This window comes from Terrapene carolina, unplaced genomic scaffold (assembly GCF_002925995.2).
Source record: "Terrapene carolina triunguis isolate 2854851 unplaced genomic scaffold, T_m_triunguis-2.0 Scaffold714, whole genome shotgun sequence".
In the NCBI taxonomy this organism is placed as follows: Eukaryota; Metazoa; Chordata; order Testudines; family Emydidae; genus Terrapene; species Terrapene triunguis.
In genome coordinates this window covers 15,763,123-15,782,307 of record NW_020665065.1, presented here as the reverse complement: position 1 = coordinate 15,782,307, position 19,185 = coordinate 15,763,123, and the positions used below count along the sequence as shown (strand labels likewise).

At 51.9% G+C, this 19,185-nt stretch overlaps 1 protein-coding gene and 1 pseudogene across 1 annotated transcript in view; one reads left to right on the top strand and one right to left on the bottom strand.

Annotated features, from left to right (window-relative positions):
• Nucleotides 1–19,185, top strand: part of IGSF21 (immunoglobin superfamily member 21) — a 262,901-nt gene that overhangs the window by 79,957 nt on the left and 163,759 nt on the right. The window lies entirely within an intron of this gene.
• Nucleotides 5,136–5,232, bottom strand: LOC112112154 (annotated as a pseudogene).

Below are 19,185 nucleotides of genomic sequence, written 5' to 3'. Positions count from 1 at the left end.
GGGGGGGGGGGGGGGGGGGGGGGGCTGTTTAGGGATTTGCTCTCCTGCCTCCGCACCCCTTTGTACAACGTGATGTCTCTTTAAAGGCCCTTTTCCCTCTCCCGCAGCTGGGAAGCAGATGGGCCATTGCCTTGGCTGCCTGCACTAAAGCCACCTGCTGTATTTCGCTCTCTTTCTCCCCCGCCCCATCCCCCATCGCCCTACTCCCTGCTGGGGCCTGTCTCCCGCATGGCTCCGGGGACAGATGGACTCACTGATCTGATCGACCTTACCGGCTGTGATGTATGATTCAGACCCTGCGTCGAGCTCCTCTCCCTGTCCCCCCGGCCAGGTGAGCTTGGGGCATAGGGAGCAGTGGGCCTGAGGCACATGGCAAGTGTGTGAGGATGTAGTGGGAGGGGGTAGGACGGCTCCTCCCACGTACGCCCACCCCGCAGCGAACCATCCCGGCCCCGTAGCAACCGGGGAGACCACCTGAGCCTGCTGGATGGAGCCACTGAGTGGAACAGGCACTCTCAGCCCCCGATGCCATGGGATGGGCCCTTCCCAGCTTCCCCCCAGTCCGGTCCAGCTCTGCCCTTGCTTGCTTGTGAGAGGGTTGCTATGGTGAAGGAAAGTATCAGAGGGGTAGCTGTGTTAGTGATGGAGTCAGCCCCCCCTCCCCCCATTCCCCCTTCGAGGGAAGAATTGTTTGTTAAAATAAAAGTATTGGATAATGAAAGGAAACCACCCAAACAGAATCATTCCCTTCCCCATCGGTAGAGCTCCGGGGGCGATTTCTGGCCCTAAGTTGTCTGCGCTGAGAAGAGAGTCTTGGGGGGGGGGGGGTGAAATGGCCACTCAGCCTAACTACCTGAGGGGCTGCATCTGTGTAGCCTGCACGTCTAACTCTCTCGGCTTCAGTCCCGTATCCGCGGCGTCCCTCAGCTGTTTCCCTTTCCCCTTCAAAAGTCCCCCTGCGATGTCCTCTATCCCCCTTTGCCCTGCACACCCGCTTCCATGCGGAGGTGCTGGCCCAGTAGCTCCTTTTCCTCCCCCCAGCGCATACGGTTGCTTCACAAAGAGCTGTACTTTACTGCCAGAGGGGAGCGGGCATTGATTAGGATTCCCTGTGCCTGCTGCCCGCAGGGCTATGAATGAATCTCTGATCCGCAAACTGACCCCCTTATCTTTCCATTGTCCTGCTGGGATGTTTGCCAGAGTCACATGGCAAAGTCTGATTCTATTAACTGGGGTTGGCAGAGGGGACGTTGCTGCAGCTGGTATTGTTCACAGACTGCCCAAGAGAAACGTGTGACCCCAACCAACAAATGGGACTTTGTCCTGAGACTTTGAACCCTTTTTATTCCTTCGGCTTCGTCTGCCAAAATCCAGCCTCCCAGGCCTTCAGCTCAGTATCCCAACAGATTCGTCAGCGGGCATGTTGATCCGAGTGTGCCTTTGCTGACATGAGTGTGAACACAGGCGCACGTTCCTGCTGAGACACAGATGCATGCCCCTGCTAATCCATGTGTGTGCTCAGAAGCATGGGTGTGTACCCCACACACACACAGATGCAGAGGTGTGCATACAATGGGGAACACACACACACCCACCCACCCCCCCCTGGGGTGCCTCTATGCATGCTGATGCACTGAAGAACACGCCCACTGGCACACGTGTGTTCATGGCACTTGCATCGGGGTAAGTGTGCTCCTGGACACAGGTCAGCTGGCACAGCGTGCAACAGAGGGCGGAGCTGGAGGGAAGCTGCATTTCAAAGCAAACTGCCCCCATTGGTTCAGTGCAGCGTTGTGCGAGTTCACACAGTGCATCTCCCCCATCCCCGCTGTGCAGAAACCAGGACTTGTGCTTGAAGATCAAGTTTTTAATTAAAATTGTTATTTCTCAGCCTCCTGCTGGCGGTGGCCATCTTGACTGGTGGCATTATTTGCGATAGGAGCTGTAAGGGCTGGGGGGAAATCCCAGAGCTGGAGCCTGCAAAACCTCCTGCTCTTACTCTGTAGCTATCAGGAGATCTTTCTTCTTTGTGTGCCAAACAGGTTAACCATATATACAGTATAAGAACAGAGGGAGGAGTGGCCATACTGTGTCACACCAACGGCCCATCTAGCCCAGTGTCCCATTTTTCGACAGTGGCCAGTGCCACGTGCTTCAGAGGGAATGAACAGCACAGGGCAATTATCAGGTGATCCATCCCCTCTCGTTCAGTCCTGGCTTCTGGCAGTCAGAGGCGTAGGGACACCCAGAGCATGGGGTTGTGTCCCTGACCATCGTGGCTAATAGCGATTGATGGACCTGTCCTCCGTGGACTTACCAAATTCTTTTTTGAACCCAGTTATACAACATCCCCTGGCAAGGAGTTCCACAGGTTGACTGTGCGTTGTGTGAAGAAGTATTTCCTTCTGTTTGTTTTAAACCTGCTGCCGAGTAATTTCATTGGGTGACCCCTCGTTCTTGTGTTGTGTGAAGGGGTAAATAACACTTCCCTGTTCACTTTCTCCACATCTTATGATATTATAGACCTCTCTCCTATCACCCTTAGTCGTCTCTTTTCCAAGCTGACCAATCCCTCACACGGAAGCTGTTCCGTGGATGATTTTTGTTGCCCTTCTCTGTACTTTTTTCAATTCTAATATCCCCTTTTTAAAGATGGAGCGACCAGGACTGCACCCAGTATTCACGGTGTGGGCGTACCATGGACTTACACAGTGGCATCACGATGTTTACTGTTTTATAGGATATTTACTCTCTTATCCATGGGTTAATTACGCCATTGTTTCTGTAAACGTCCAAGCAGGACAGAGTCTCCAGGTACGATCTCCGGGGCTCCCCCTACAGGAACGTGGCAACTGGCACACAGAATCAACCCAGTGTCCAGTCCTCAACCGTCACTGTCCTAGATGCCTTAGAGGAAGGTGCATGTAGGGAGCCCTGCAATCGAGAAATATGGAATAAGCTGCCCTCAGGAAAAGTGTTTCCTAGGCCTCAATAGAGGGTAGCATCAGCTGTGATGCCAGGGGTGTTGTGTCCCGTCTATAACTTTTTTTGGGTATTGTACAATAGAGCTGGAGGGGTCATTTCCAGCTCGGATAGACATACCTGGGCTAGCTCTGGCTGAGCTAATGGGCTAACAATGGAGCGTAGCCATGGCAGTGGGAGAGGTTAACCGCCCTGCGTACATCCTGTTTGAAACCCTAGCCAAGGGCTCGAGTGGCTAGCCCTTTTCACCACTATGCTGCTGCAGCTACACTTCTATTTTTAGTGGGCTAGCTTGCTCAGAGCTAGCACAGGTATGTCACCCCGAGCTGGAAATTACCCCTCCAGCTCCAGTGTAGATGTTCCCTTTGCACACACGAAAAAGTATGTTCTTAACTGGGATTAGCTATCTCAGGTTCATACTGTAGTAAAGCAACTAACTGGGTTAGCCAGAATAATATAGATGGAGACATATTCCACCCCCCCTTACTTCCTGATTTAGCCTAGGGGAGTTTCCCCTGCCCCCAAACTCTGTTGTGATGCAGTTAAATAAAGCAGAAAGTTCCCTGCCTGCAGACTGGTGAGTTGCACTGAGCGGTCCCTTTACCAGGAAAAAAAAAATAGCAGAGAAGACCCCTCAGCTTTTAACTTAGGTTAGCAGCTCAAGTTCAAGCCTACACGGCAGCCTGGGGTTGAACTGGAGCTCCTAACTTGAGTTAAGCTGCCAGGTCTTCACTGCTGTTTTAACCCAAGTTAGCTAACATGAGTTAAGAACGCACCTTTTTATTATTATTTTTGTATAGTGTAGACATAGCCTTGGTTTGTTTTTATCCTTGCTTTTGAGTGTGCTCGGATTGTGCTCATTGTCCATATACATGTCCTTGAAACTTACTAAGTGATAACTTGTGGCAGTGAGTTCCAAAGGTGAATTGTATCAGCTGGGAAAGGAGCACAACTGGCTCCAAATGAAGTCACTTGTGGGCAGTGCTATATTCGTTCACTCACACATTGCAATGCAAACCCTTTCAGCCTGGGTGGCTTTTAGTCCTGGCTTAGGGAAACCACAGCTAAAGAAGAAAAAACCCAATGTGGTCTCCTGACGGGTCATTCTGGCAGCTGGGGGTCATCAGTTCACAGTGGAAGCCCAGCCATAGCCCTTTTCCCCAGCCACACCCTCTGTCCCTGGGGCTGTGTACTGGCTCTACCAGAAAAATTCCCATGGGGCCAGATGCTTTGAGTTTCCAGCTGTTTTGCACCATCTGAGTGGCACAAAATAGCCAGAACGGAGTCCAGGATTTGACCCAAAGCCTGAGGGGTGCTCTGAAGTTCTGAGTCCATTGCCTGAATGAATCCCATACTGATGCGGTTGGGGGATGTGATACCCTCAAACAATGCATGTGCCGGCCTGCACCGAGGGGGCCCAAGATGAACATTTAGTTCTCTTTGTTAGGTGCAGTGATGTAAGAGAAAGTTATTTAAAATAACAAGGGCAAGATAGCTTCGTAGGCCAACTCCATTTCTTGTAATGAGGGGCTGGGTGGAGAATGACTGGGAGAAACTGGAAAACTGAAAAAGAAACTGGGTCCAGCAAGAGATTATCTGTAGTAGCATCCCAGGGGCAACTTAAAACTTTCTCTGTCTCTCTCCTAACAGTACCAATCCAAGTGTTGAGACTCCCAAAATTGCATGGGTTGGCAGATATTTAGTGTTCTTAAAGCTCCGGCTCTTGGAGTCATGTGATTGCCTGAGAATCTCAGCTTTCATTTAAAAAAAAAAAAGTGAAAAGCCCAGATCCTCAAAGGCGTTTAGGCACCCAACTCCCATTGATTTCAATTGGAGCTTTGAGCTGGGCCTAAGTTTGTACCCATTGTGGTTGTGGACACCTAAATGCTCAGAATCCAGAAGGCATCTTAAAAAACCCAAAACCAAATTCATTATATTTCTAAAAATCTCATGTTTTGGGGGGGGCTGACTTATGATTTGTTGAATATGTAAAGCTGGTAACACTGCCAGTCACAGGGCATCGTAAAGCTTCTTAGTGTATTTCAAACTCAACCTCTGGATCTTCCCAGAAAACATTTGCAACTCGCTCTCCGCTTTGCAGCTAGGTTTCCCCGGGTACCCTCTGCGCCAAACTGCCCTGAAAGAGCCCCTTGCATGCTGCATTAAGCTTCACGAATTTGTGTGTCATCCTTGTGCAGGGGCCATGCTAATCTTCTCAATATCGTTCCAGTTTTAGTCTACGTGCTGCACAGGTGTCTGTTAAACTCAGTGGCCAGGTGGCATACTTGCTCTTAGGAGGCCAGACAGGAGGTTGGAGGGAGTGCTTTTAGATCCACTGGCTCTTGCCGGCATCAGCGCAGATGACAAATGCGCCGTTAAAGAGCTTAATTAGCGAAAGCCTGCAAGGTTTTAGGGCATCTCAGGCTATGTGGCTTCTGCAGGCCACAGGTATGCATGTGCCTCCTGGTGTGTTGTTTCCCTAAGAAGAAAGCAGGAGGGGAGTGGGACCTGTGTGAACTGAAGTCCAAGCTTAGAGAGGACGGTAAGTAGGTGACAATAGGAGGTAACTGTCTGAGAAGGGGTGAGGGCATCCTGCTTAGCACTTACTATGGGGAATCCGTGTCAACCACATCAAAACACTGCGCAGGTTTTTGGAAGGGTCCATCGGGATTTGTGTTTTTATTTGTCTGGCCTTCCCCTCCGCCCCCCCCCCCCCCCCACTTAGCATTTCTGGGCCAGCTCCTTTGTGAATCTTGCATCTGTTTCTCTCTCCTGTCTCGCTCGCTCACTCGTTTTTACTCTCTTCCTTTTGCTCTGGTTTCTTTTTGAACTGGCCATCTGTTTGCCTTGTTCCCGCTGGATGCGGGCACCTCGCCTCGTGTTCGTCGTTGCATTTTGCTCGCGTTCCCTGGGTGAGCTGCTCCAGGTTTAAGGTTGCGCGTCGGGTCACCTCTTGGTTGCTGTGTAAAGGTGGCGGCAGTCACTTCTGCAGACGGTCCCCACCGTGGTGCTGGAGAGGCCCCCCCATGTGCTGTGCTGGCAGCAGTGCACTTAGCATGCTTTATTTCTTCCTCCTCTTCCTGCGCACGTGCGGTTTTCCAGCTAAATTCATCCCCCTTAAATCCTTGCAGGCTCTTTAATCTAGCAGGGCTTGTTGGGGATGGATACCTGCCTTGCTGAACTCTAATCAGCACCAGGCTCATGCTCAGAAGGGGCCCCGGCACCTGGACCAAGGCCCCGCCTTCATTCTACCCCGAAGTCCCGCCCCCACTCAGCCTCTTCCTCCCAAGGCTCCGCCCACCACTCGCTCCTCTCCGCCCCCTTCCCCCGTGTGAACAATGGGCGGGGCTTTGGGGGGGAAAGAGGCCGAGCGGGGAGGGGGCCTCAGGGTAGAGCGGAGTGGGGCCACGGTCCGGGCGTCGGGGCCCACAGAAGGCTAATCTGGCCCTGACTCTAAAGGACTAGGGTCTTTCATAAGACTTGTTCATGTTTCGGTGACCTGTGGATTGATCTATTGGTGGTAAGGGTCGGAGAAGGGAGGGGCGGATCTAGTGGCTTTAGTGTGGGGCATGTGCTTTGAAGCAAGTTCCTGATATTCTTGCATGCATCCATGTTGGAGAGCAGCAAGTATCTGGACAAAGTGTCTTTGTAACTTACGAGATCTGCATCTCCCCTTGGCACTGTGCTGTGCCTCTACCCCCTGGGTTAAGTACCTGGTACTGTGAGATGGATACCACAGCCACGTAGGGCTTCGTGCATGGCATTGTACTACCTGCTGTGGCCACCGAGGACTTTAGAGTTACAAGCACGGATATAGCTCAGGACTTCGACTGCTAAAGGAGAATCTCTTTGAGCAGTAGCGGTATTAGGGCTGAAAAGACTCACTTGAGCAACCTTGCCGATCCATCCACTAGGGGGCACAGTGACCACTAGTACGTTACAGCTTCCAGCATGAGGCAGTGCCGTTTAAAATTTTGCATGATGTCTGTTGTGGACTTGTCCAAGGAGTCTAGTAAAAAAGCCTAGACTTCAGACTCTAGCACCAAAATCTAGAATAAAGGTACCTAGACCAGAAATGTCTAGAATAAAGGAATCCAGATGTAAGAGTCTAGAATAAAATCTAAGATAAGGGTGTTCAGATTTAGGGGGGTTGGCTCTAGAATAAAATCCAGAATAAAGGAACCAGAATTTCAGTCTAGATTAAGGTCTAGAATTAAAGGGGTCAGATGTAGGTTTCTGGAGTAAACTGTAGGACAAAGAGATCTATCCAGTAAAGGAGTCTAGGCTTGCATGATGTCTGTTGCGGCCATGGCCAGAGAGTTCAATACCGTGCTGAGCTCTGGAGCGAGTGGTTTCAGCCGCCTCCCTACCCGCGGGGCCCAGGCTCTCCCGCTGTAGGCTGCAAACAGGAGAATACAGGGGAAGACCAAGATGCCGTGCAGTGATTTCAGGCAGCTCCGATGTCTTCCAGCAGGGCCTGAACCAGCACCCGGCCCCGTCAGCATCAGGCCCTAAAGACCACGCTGAGCTTTGTCCTTCAACCGCTGTGCAGCAAATGGAGTGGAGGGAAAGGTCTGCGTGCGCATGCTGCCAGGTCGCTGCCATGGCGCCTTTCTCCTCCTCTCCTTCCGTGCGCCATGTATATATTTTCCTAATCGCTCCGGCTGCTGATCGTTATCTGGCTTTGCGAGAGAGCGAAAGAGACTGTGTGTCAAACGGTGAAAAATGACTTTTCCAGCCGCCGCTCTCCCCTCTGAAAAGAGGTGACGTGCTCGGAGCATACAAATCACTCAGCGCTCCGGCGCCTTGGCTTGGCCCGCCAGCGTGTGTTTGGATTGCAAAAAAGCCTCGCCAGCTCCCGCCAAGGTCACCCAACCGCAACCCTGCCTTAGCGAGGAGCCGGGAAGGCAAAGCAGCCCATTATGAGTAACACAGCCTCGGTGCGGCCTGGGAACTGCCCGGGTCAGGGAATGAGAGGGCTCATCTCCCCCGAGAATGTACATCTCTGCTGACTTGCTTAGGAGCAGGCTGGAGGGTGAGACCGGGGTGCGGGATAGCCACCAGGAGAGTAATGCTTTGAATCAGCTGGGGGCAAGCGCTGTTTAGTGATCAGAGCTGGAAATTCAGGGGGGCTTGAATCTCCTTTTAGGCCTTGACTGCACTGGGGATTTGCCCCGATTGCAGCCACGCGCGTAGACGGACCAAACTGCTATTGCCCGATCTTCCCGTGTTCGGCACCCGCTGCTGGGGCTGGATTTTCAAAGGTCCCACCTCCCGTGGAGGCACCTGAAGAAGGCCCATGTTTGCAGAGGTGCCGCTCTGATGCCGAAGTCTGGGGGGCCAAAAACAGAAGCTCTTCTGAAGCTCAGCCCATGAATGGGAGGCCCCATTCTAGTGACAGACCTGGCCTGTTTGCAGCGATGGGGCTAACCCCCGTTGAAACCAGGTGAGCTCAGGGGCGCAAATCCTGGCTTATTGTGGTGTAGCCTGTCTACTCTAGTAATGGCTGAAATCAGAGCAAATCCATTGGGAATGCTTGAGAGGAGGGAGCGTACAGCGGTGAGGTGCTAGCCCAGGCTTTGGGCAGACTGGGGTTCCATTCCCTGCTCTGCCATAAACTTCCTACAAGACTAGGGCAAGTCATTTAGGACTAGTCTACACTAGGGGGGGATCGATCTAAGATACGCAACTTCAGCTACGAGAATAGCGTAGCTGAAGTCGATGTATCTTAGATCGACTTAGAATCACTTACTTCACATCCTCGCGGCGTGGGATCGGCGGCTGCCGCTCCGCCGTCGACTCCGCTTCTGCCTCTCGCCCTGGTGGAGTTCCGGAGTCGACGGGAAGCGTGTTCGGGGATCGATGTATCGCGTCTAGACGAGATGCGATACATCGATCCCCGATAGATCGATCGCTACCCTCCGATCCGGCGGGTAGTGAAGAATTACCCTTAGTCTCCATGGGTGTGTCTACACTGCATCGTAAACCCAGGCCTGTGGGACCTGGGCTTGTGGACTCAGTGTATCCAAGCTTGTGCTTGAATGTCCACACCACACTGTAAATCTGGGCTTACAGTTGCTGAGTCCAGATCTCACAGTTGTGCTAACACGTCCGTACTGCACTGTGCAGCCCTTCTGACTCAGGTCTGGGGCTTGAGCTGCGTCTACACTGCAGAATGACAGGGCTTGGGCCTGAGTCACAGCAGGACTTGGGCGTGTGTGTGTGTGGTAACAGGGAATAGCACTGCCCTGCCTCACAGAGGTGTGGAGAAGCAGGTTCAAGAGTGCTCAGCTAGACAGATGACTTATACTGGGTTGTGGCCAGTGGAGTTTCTCTAGCTCCACAGTGGTGTAAATGAGAATCGGCCTTGGCTTGTGTTCCCAATTTGCTCTGGAACATTGAGCAAAGCTGCGTATGCCTCCGCTTCCTCGCTGGGGGTAAACAATAGTGACAATGCTCGCTTCCCAGAGCGCTGCTGAGAATAAATTAATAATATTTCAGAAAGTGCTTTGAGATCTTTGGCTGAAAGGCATTCTAAATGCAAAGGCTGATTATTATTTTACAGGCAGGGATTGCCTTTTTGTTCCGTGTTTGTACAGAGCTTAGTACAATGGAGTCCTGGTCATGCCTGAGGCTCATGGGTGGAAAGAATAACAACTACTAAATAACAAATCTTGAGATTTTTCTGATGCTGTCAGAATCCAAACCAGGCCTCCTTGAGTGGGCAGCATGTTGATGTTTTTTTTTTTAAGCATTATCTTTCACCACCTGGCAATTCCGACTCCGCAGCCTCCTTTATTTAATCGCTCCTGTTATCTGTAACAAAAAAAAAATGTGTAATCTCACCCAGTCGGCTCCCAACATTTGTTAACAAATAGGCAAAGTTTTATCATGCATATCGGCCCCGCTCGGCCCTCTGTCCCCCGCCGGTTTGTCAGATAAGGCTGTAATACTTTAGCTGTTTCGTTCTGGCACTGTGCCTCTGCACAGGATGGACCCCCGACATGCCAGTTTGATCAGAGGCGGATAGAAGGGCAGTCGCTGATGTTTGTAAACTGGAAGGTTAGCTGCAATCTGTGTCTGCGGCCCTCAGAACGCTGCCTTTTTCTCTAGCAGTATGTTTCTTTCAGGAACGATAATGGCAAAGTGGGGGGAAAAGGTAAATCAATGAGACAGGCCGTTGAGGGAAAGAGCTGGCGCTAAGCAGCATGGGCCTCTGGGTGGGGCGACAGACTGGCACTTGGGAGATCTCCGTTCTGCGCCACGTTCTCCGCGGACCTGTTGCGTGACCTTGAGCAAGTCACTTCCCGGCCCCGTTTCCCCTCCTGTCCTTTGTCGGTATTGTCTAGTTAGACTCCCAGGGTGGGGTTCACAAAGGTATTTGGGTGCCTAACTCCCATTGGTTTCACGCTTTTTGTGGCTTCCACCCCAAGTTCTTCCAGGCTGGGACTGTCCCTCACCTGGAGCATCAGATTTCTTTGGGGGGGGAGAGTTCCGGTGTTGTGTTCTCATTGCCTTTACTTTCCCCCACCCTCTCGGTCATGTCCGGTATCGTGGTGGTGTCACGTCTCAGCCGAGATTCTCTTTTTGAGTCACACTTTATTTCCAGTATCAGAGGGGTATTAGTGGGGAGGGATAGCTCAGTGGTTTGAGCATTGGCCTGCTAAACCCAGGGTTGTGAGTTCAATCCTTGAGGGGGTCATTTAGGGATCTGGGGCAAAAATCTGTCTGGGGATTGGTCCTGCTTTGAGCAGCGGGTTGGACTAGATGACCTCCTGAGGTCCCTTCCAACCCTGATAGTCTATGATTCTTACACCGCCTAGCACTGGGGGGTCCCATTCTTCATTGGGCCCTTTAGATGCTGCCCTAGTACGAATAATGACTAACCGCCTCACTTAAGGGTACGTCCCCGCACTGCAGCGGGAGGTGTAATTCCCAGCTCAGGCTGACAGACCCGCACTAGCTCTGACCGAGTGAGCATGTTAAAAATAGAAGCGTAGCCGCGGCGGTGTCCTGGCTAGACCCGAAGTACGTATTCAGGTGGGTAGTTCCTTCTGCCACCTGTGCCGCCGTTTTTAGCATGTTAGCTCAATCAGAGCTAGCGTGGGTATGTCTGCCCCAGATGGAGATTACAGCTTCAGCTCCAGTGTAGATGGACCCCCGAGGCCTTGTCTACACTAGGGATTTTGGCAAACAATGGCCACCACTGGTTTAGCTGTAGTGGCGCATATTCTTAGTGTAGACAGGGCAAACTGCAATTTGCAGCTAGGGCAGGGTAAACTGCACCAGATTGAGTGGCAACTTGTAGCAGCTTCGCCTGCAGACGGCTGACATCAGTAGACAAGGCCTTATGCTAGGCTTGTAAAGGGGCATTGGTGAAATTAATCCAAGACGTGGCCCAGAACATAATAATAATCCCTAGCTCATATATAACGCTCTTCATCAGTAGATGCCAAAGAGCTTTACAAAGGAGATCAATATTGTGACCTCTGTTTTACAGAAGGGGAAATCAAGGTACGGTGTGGCAAAGTGACTTGCCCAAGGTCACCCAGCAGGCTAGTGGCAGAGCTGAGAACAGTAACCAGGTCTCCTGAACCGTAGTCCAGTGCTGTAGCCGCTGAGGCCCACTGCTTCCCTTAGTATCCTCTCCTGCAAGGTAATGAAAACCTCTACTCTGGTTACAGCCAGTGGTAGATGAAGGAGGCGTCTTACTGGAGGTTAAAGCATCACAACTGAGCAAATCCATTTGTTTTGAGCTGGTCAGAAGTCACGTGTTGGATCATTTAGACCACCGATTTTGCAGTCTTTTTCCAATAAGAATTATGGAGGCTCTTCTTGGTTGTGTGCTTGTTTCCGTTGTTGTTCACCCGGCTCTGCTCTGGATTTCCCCCGCCAGTTGGGCGCGTTACAACTGAGAACAGCTGAGAGAGAGAGAGGCCTTGTAGCTGAGACAGCTCCTCAGCATCAGATACCCACCCCACGTGCGTGCTGATTCATGCAAAGCCAAACGAGCAGATGACGGGAGTCTGTTCCGTTGGTGGAATTTTACAGAATGCTTTTACAGTCGAGGCAGCTGGAAAAGCTAGGAAATGAATCTCTTCAGCTCTAATCTCGATTTCGCACTCCCGTGCCGCTGCTCTTGAAGAGACGGGTTTTACTTTGGTTTGTTGCAACAGATACAAACTGTGGGTCTGTTGTTGTTGTTTCTCCCCCATCGTCCAGCTGAGATGAAGCCAAAATGCCTGAAGGGGCCTGGGTAGGGCAGGTAACTTGGCGACTGTCTGCAAGGCCTGGGGTAGGAATTGTTGTGTCTTCATTACCTGCATCAGCTTTCCGATCACTCTGCTTCTTGCTATCCATTCTTGTCTGTCTGTCTGTCACTGTACATTCCTATCTATCAATCTAGGGACTTATATGACCCTCATTATGACAGTAGCTGAGACCACTTCCTGATATCTAAAGCATTACGAGCCTATTTCTGTAGCCCTGGAGTCTGCATCAGCTGCCTGCCTACACAGCCCTCCCATGCCCTTCCCTTCTCTGTGGGCTCTTAGCTTCCCCGCTTAAATATAATTAAAACTATTAGAAATAGAACATCGAGCTGCTGCTCTTAATTATAATGCGTAACTCACTTAAAATGTTTTGCATCTCCAAAGAGCTTTACAAACGAGCTGGTCTATTTTTGGTATTTCTAAAGAGCCCCTCACCTCCTTATCTAAAAGCCCAAGTTTATCAATCAGTCCTTGCAACACCCCTTTGAAGTGTTATCCCCATTTTATAGAGGGGGAGACTGAGGCACAGGGAGGTTAATTTTCAATCCCTTCATTTTTCAGTCCCCAACTTCAGGCATCCAGGGATTGCAAGAACTGTGGCATCCCAAATCGGTCATTACTTGAACAGGTGGGCCTTGGTGGCTTGCCAAGGCCGTGTCTGAGCCTGGATTCAGATTGAGGTCTGCCAAGGCTTACAGCTTCAGGCTGTAACCACTAGCCCACGCCGCCTCTCTTTTGCAGTACGAATGTGTGTGCAGTATGCGCCTGTGGAGTACAGTGTGGATTTATGATGGAAATATATAGTAACACGTTTTGCAAATACCATAAGCATCGCGTTCTATTTCCGTGCTTTGCTAGTGACAAACACCTGCCAGGTATAAAGAATGAAATCGATTTGCCCAGTCAGGTCAGGTTTATCCTCTGTGCTGTGACTCGGGTCTCTACCACCCTGGTGCCTTTCTGGTCCTCTTCACATTCTCCGCTTGACACTTCCATTTGGCGAGCGATTGCTATTTCTCATCGCACATCTCTTGTGCTTTCTCAGTGTCGCATTCTCATGGCGATACAATGGCTACAAACAGCCATTTGGGAGGAAAAACGCCCATTGCAGTCTTCTGTGTGTGCTAAAGATGTGAGAGCTGCGATCTGTGTCTGTCTAGTGGTAAATTGGTACCTATATACCCACCGGTTTGGCGAAAAGGCGGGATTGGAGTCCGTGATCTGGTTCGCGCCCATCTCTAGCAGTGATGGCAGCTGTTTGGCTGTCTCTGTGAAATGAACGAGCCGTCTCGCTCTAGAATCCACATCAGACTCTCGTAGCATTACTATTGGATAGATGATGGCAGCACCCAGAGGTGCCAGCTGAGATCAGGGCCCCATTACTCTGGGTGCTACATATACACGTAGTACCGGATAGTTGCTGCCCCAGAGAGCTGACAGCCTCAGCAGACGACACAGACAAGGGGATCAGCGTTTTGTAGCTGGAGAACTAAGATCCAGACGGATGGAAGCCCAGATCCACAAAGGCCCTTAAGCACCTAACTCCTAGCTTTAGGCTTCCCTGTGATTCACGGAAGTCTTGCCAAACGCTATAGGTGACCAAACTCACTGGGCGCCTAAGTTCTCAGGGTAAAAGTCCCCTCGGTGCCTAAATTTCATCCTCAGGTCCCATTCAAAATCTGACCATGGGGTGGTGGGGGAGTGGTACCCACCTTACACATATTAGTCCAGTGGTTAGTGCGCTCCCTTGGGAGGAGGGAGTCCAGGGGGAGATGAAAAGATTTGAGGAGGGGTCTCCCACCTCTCAGGAAAGGGCTTTAATCCCTGAGCTATGGGTTATTCTGATGTGGGGGGGCTGCCCCAGTCTCTCCTGTCGACGCTGCTCCAGGGTGGATAGATAATTCATCAGAGGAGCAGGCGGTCTCCCACCACCCGGCTAGAGAGCCATTCCGACTCCCCCTCTTTCTCTGGCCTTGTGACTCGATGTTCCTCCCTGTTACCAGGCGGGCAGCCTCACCACCTCCTCCTCCAGCCATTTTGCGTGAAGCGAGGCGGGCGCCTAACTGGTTCTTTCAAGGAACAATTTGGGCCCCTGATTCGCCTGCCTCCGGGGGCAAGGTTCCTGCTCCTGGATTGCTCATCAGAGCTGGGCAGCCCGGATTTAGGAGCCTAGCGCTGAGAGAGGGACAGGGCTTAGCTCACACCCCTCTCGCCGGCATCTCCCGTCGGCTAGCGTGCTGGTCGAAGGCGCCATCTCTCCCCATTCATTGTCTAGGGAGCCTTGGTGCCTATCTCAGGCTTCGTGGGTTCCTGTGATTTTTCCAGGCACCTAAGAGTTGCGCGCTGTGATGCTGAAAGCGTCGTAATACCTACATACCTGTGTGAATCTGGGCCAAAGTGACTTGCCCAAGAGCCCACACAGCCAGGAATTGAACCCAGACCTTCAATCTCAACCCTTTGCCCTCAGCAAGGCCCAGTGGATAGGCCGCCGGAATGGGGGCTCAGGAAACCTTGGGTGAAATCCGGGCCCTCTTAAAATCAATAGCAAAGCTCCCTTTGATTTCACTGCAGTGGGGGTTTCACCCTGGATTCTCTCCCAGCTCTGCCACTGACCTCAGGTAAATAGCTTCCCCTCCCCGTGCCTCAGTTTCCCCACCTGTAAAATGGTAGGAATGATACTGACCTTCTTTGTAACGTGCTTTGAGATCCGTGGAGGAAAAGCCCATTACTAACCCCAGGTCTCCCTTCCTCCCACTGGACACCCTTGCTGCCTGCAGAGAGGCCAAAGGTTGACATGACCATTTTCCCCTCCTCATCTCACTTCCAAATCATAGCCACGGGGAGGAGGCATGAGCCAAGTGGTTGGAGCACTGGCTGGGAGGACCCACATTCCCTTCCCTACTCTGCCACAGACTTCCTGTGCGACCAAGTGGCTTGGCCATGTCACTTAGCTGCTCTGTGCCTCAGTTTCCCACCTGTGAAACACACAGGGCCATTGGGAGGATAAAGATTGAGATTCTCAGATACTACGTTGATGGGGCCAGACAAGTACCTAAGCTAGATAGCCTTGCAGAGGGAAGCTGCCTGCTCTTCAGCTAAATAAAGACTCTGGTTTCCAGAGCTGTCAATCTAACCTTTTTCACCGGCACTAGGAAATACACACACAAAAAATGAAATGAAATCAGGCGACCTCGTGACCCCTTCTCGGCAATGTTCCTGCAATCTGTTTGCAGCAATCGATGGGAGGAAGTTAGATGGGAAAACGAAACAGAATAAAATAGCCATCCAGTGACAAGCAAGCGTTTTATAACGGCTAGAATGCAGTGCTCTGATTCCTATCTCTGGCATGTGCTCATTTAATAAAGTATTAACAGGAAGCAGGGATTGTATCGCCCATCGAGTGAGCGGGGAGAGAGGCTCCCACCCCAATGCTGCTAGGGAGATATGGGGGGCAACAAACATGGCTCATTGTCTTGTTGGACTTGAAGCCAAGGGGTTAGCAGGACTACATAAGAACAGCCATACGGGGTCAGACCAAAGGTCCATCTAGCCCAGTGTCCTGTCATCCGATGGTGGCCAAGGCCAGGAGCCCCAGAGGGAATGAACAGAACAGGGAATCATCCAGTGATCCATTCCCTGTCGCCGTCAGCTGCAGCAGGGGCGCCAGGGAGAGGGATTGCTTCGTTCCAGCACAGTTTAGTGCTCAGCAGTGGCTGGCGTCGTCAGCAGTGGCGCCGGTCGCTCTGGCCCTGCAGGGATGGTCCCAGCTCTGGGCATGCGGCCTGATGCATGGGGCCACAGCACCGCTTAGGTTTGGCCTGGGCACCCTTCCCACCCCTCATGATGGAGGGGCTGCTGGGCCATCCCTGAGCGAGTGGTGTTGCAGCCCCTCTCCCCCCCTTCCCCCTCCCCCGCGCTTCCGGAGTGGGGAACTGAGCCCGGCCCTGCCAGGCGGGAGCCCCAGGAGTGGCTGCTGTGGGTGAGTTTTGCATTTGATTGTGTTTCCCATTTGCAAAAACCACGGGGTTCTAAGAATTGCCATAGGGGGTCAGACCCATGGACCATCCTCTTTCTCACGGTGGCCAGTGCCAGATGCCCGGGAGGAACGTGTAAAAAAGAGAACCCCTCTTGTCTACTGACGTGTCTCTTACAACACTCCTGGCACTGCCTCTGCTCCCTAGCTGGCCCCATTCAAAGAGACTCTGCGCCCCCTCACACAGACTAAGTGAAGGCTTCCCCCACCTCACGCAGCCACTCACCGCGTTGCCAGCAAGTCATCCAGGCTTACGCGGCAGTAGCAGACCAAGGGAAATGGGGTTGCAAGGGATGAGATGATTGCTCAGTGTAGCCCTAATGTATTTTCCCCAAGGTGCACTTGCACAGCTGTTCGATCCACTCCCATCCTCTCCAGCACTCGCCTTCCAAGCGGCTTTCATTTTTTAAATGTCTCTTCTGGTCCTCTGCTTTTCCCCACCCCGCAGCCTTCTGGGACCTGGAAACATTGCTCTTCTGCAGGGGGGAGGGATAGCTCAGTGGTTTGAGCATTGGCCTGCTAAACCCAGGGTTGGGAGTTCAATCCTTGAGGGAGCCACTTAGGAAACTGGGGCAAAATCAGTACTTGGTCCTGCTAGTGAAGGCAGGGGGCTGGACTTGATGGCTCATCAGGGTCCCTTCCAGTTCTATGAGATAGGTATATCTCCATATATTAGCTCTGAAGGGGCGGGATAACTTTCCCTGCCATTTGTCTCAGGAAAGAGACCGATAGGGGGCCCATGGGTGAATGAATGGTCCGTATCTTGGAAGTCGGTAAATGTCGGTGATGTTGATTTCACCATACACAGACAGACGAAAAAATATCTCCATTAGCCACTGGACTATGTAGCATCTCCCTACTAAAAGGGCTTGATTTAAGTTAAAATCTCCATCTTCCTGCTCTCCTCCAGCCAGCAGAGGCACCCCCATTGGCTTACCTGGCATGCTCAGGGAATGTAACGAGGGGGCGGGATGGTGACCTGAGAGCCCAGTGAACGGTTAGCCCAGTCTGTTTCTGCTGCGACTGACTCCGATTTCCCCAGAGTTCAGAGAATGTTCTGACAGCGAGCGAAAGCTGGGTTTCAAAAGCACTTTCCTCCGCCGACCAGCGCAGCGATTACCGTGTTGTAATAATAGGTATTACAATAGTGTCTGCCCCAGCATGGCGGGAACGTCGTCACCGCGCGGGTGTTGGAATTTATCTCCATGAGCTAGCGGTGACCCCTTCGCTCTGGACATGCGTGGCACGGAGCGCCCGTTATCAAGCACAAATAAATCCCACCTCGGCAGCCCATCTGATTTAGACAGCGGCTGATCGGCCAGGCTGGCCTTTGGATTTTAACGCCCCGCTCCTTTACCGTTCCTGGGCTCCATCAGGGCTGAACCGACTGCTGAACTCCGGGGCTGCTGGGAGGGGAGCGGAGCAAAAGCCGCTCGACACATTGCTTGTGAGTATTTGCTCAGATAAAAATGTGCTTGCTGCACACGAATACACACCGATTTGAAAGCCGGAAGGGGTGACAGGGGATCATCTCATTTGACCTCAACTGTGGACTAACTGCGTGGTCATGTGCCGGACCTGGGCCTTCACAGCCTGAGTGCAGGGCCAGATTTGTAAAGCCATTTAGGAGCCTAAAGAAGCAGACAGGCATCTAGAGGGATTTTCAGCAGTGCCCAGGTGCCTAATTTTCATTGACATCAGTGCCCCCACATTAGATCGCCTCCTAATCTCTTGGTGGTATCTTAAAAGGTTGTGAATATCAGAAAACGTCTGCCTTCTGAAAATCAGGACTCTTCGAGGGGACTGCAAATTGGGCACCCAACATTTCTCTCCAGTCACTTTTGGAAATGTAGGCCCGACCGCTTAGCTGACAAGTTTGTAAAGGGAATGAGAGGCAAAGCTGGGGCCAGATCCTGAGAATCTTGACTCCCAATCCCTTCCGGATAATGGCTGCCAATGAGGAAAGCGAGGAAGGGATGGGAAAAGGGACTTAAGGGAGACAAGAGGTGCATGGGAGCAGGGAACAGTGGAGCGCCACTACCTGATCTGCAGTGTCGCTCAGCGGAAGGTTCCGGGAGCCTTTAACATCCGAGCTGAGATTTATCTCCCAGACTCTCCCCGTGTGTGTCTCTCTAATTCTTAAATATCGCTGGTTATTTTACTAAACGTCTCTTAATAGGAGCGCCATAAATGTTGTCACAGATACAGGAGGGAGAGTGATGGAGGTATTCAGAATAATGAAGCGTGGTGTTAAGAAGGATCAGTCGCTCGTCTGCTCGCCCAGCCTTGGGCTGCCAGCTTGCTGGGGGAGGGAGGTGGGGACCGCTCATTGGAATGGATTGGCAGAGCCGATAAAACAGGGGTTACATCTTTACACACCCTCTAATTAATCTGCGGGATTCACTCCCACGAGGACCGGAGTTGAGCAATTTAGAGGACTTTAAAACGGGTCTGGAGTGATGGAGACGGGGCTAATCAGTACCATGCCAACAGCTTTGCTGAGAGAAGTGAGTTACTGGTGGTAAGGCTGGGGCCGGGGGGGACACAGGTTTCATGCTTCTGGACATGGGTTCAATGCTTGTGTGTGTGGTGGGAGGTCAGGGTGGAAGTTCCCCATCTCCCCCCATACCCCTGATTAAGATCCAGTGTTACAATGTCTGTGTGGGTGGGAGAGAGGGTACCGCCTTCCCCTGAGGCATCAGCTGTCGGTCAGTGCATGAGGCAGGGTTTTGGTCACCGTAGCAGGATTAGAGGCGAAGCAGCCGGGGGTGGTGCTAGTCTGGGACTCGGGAGACTCCGGTTTGAGTTTGGGCTCCGATACTGGCTTCCTGTTGTGATCTCGGCTGAGTTACTTCGGCTTGTTTTCGCTACTAAACCCCTGTGTTTCTTACCTTGGCG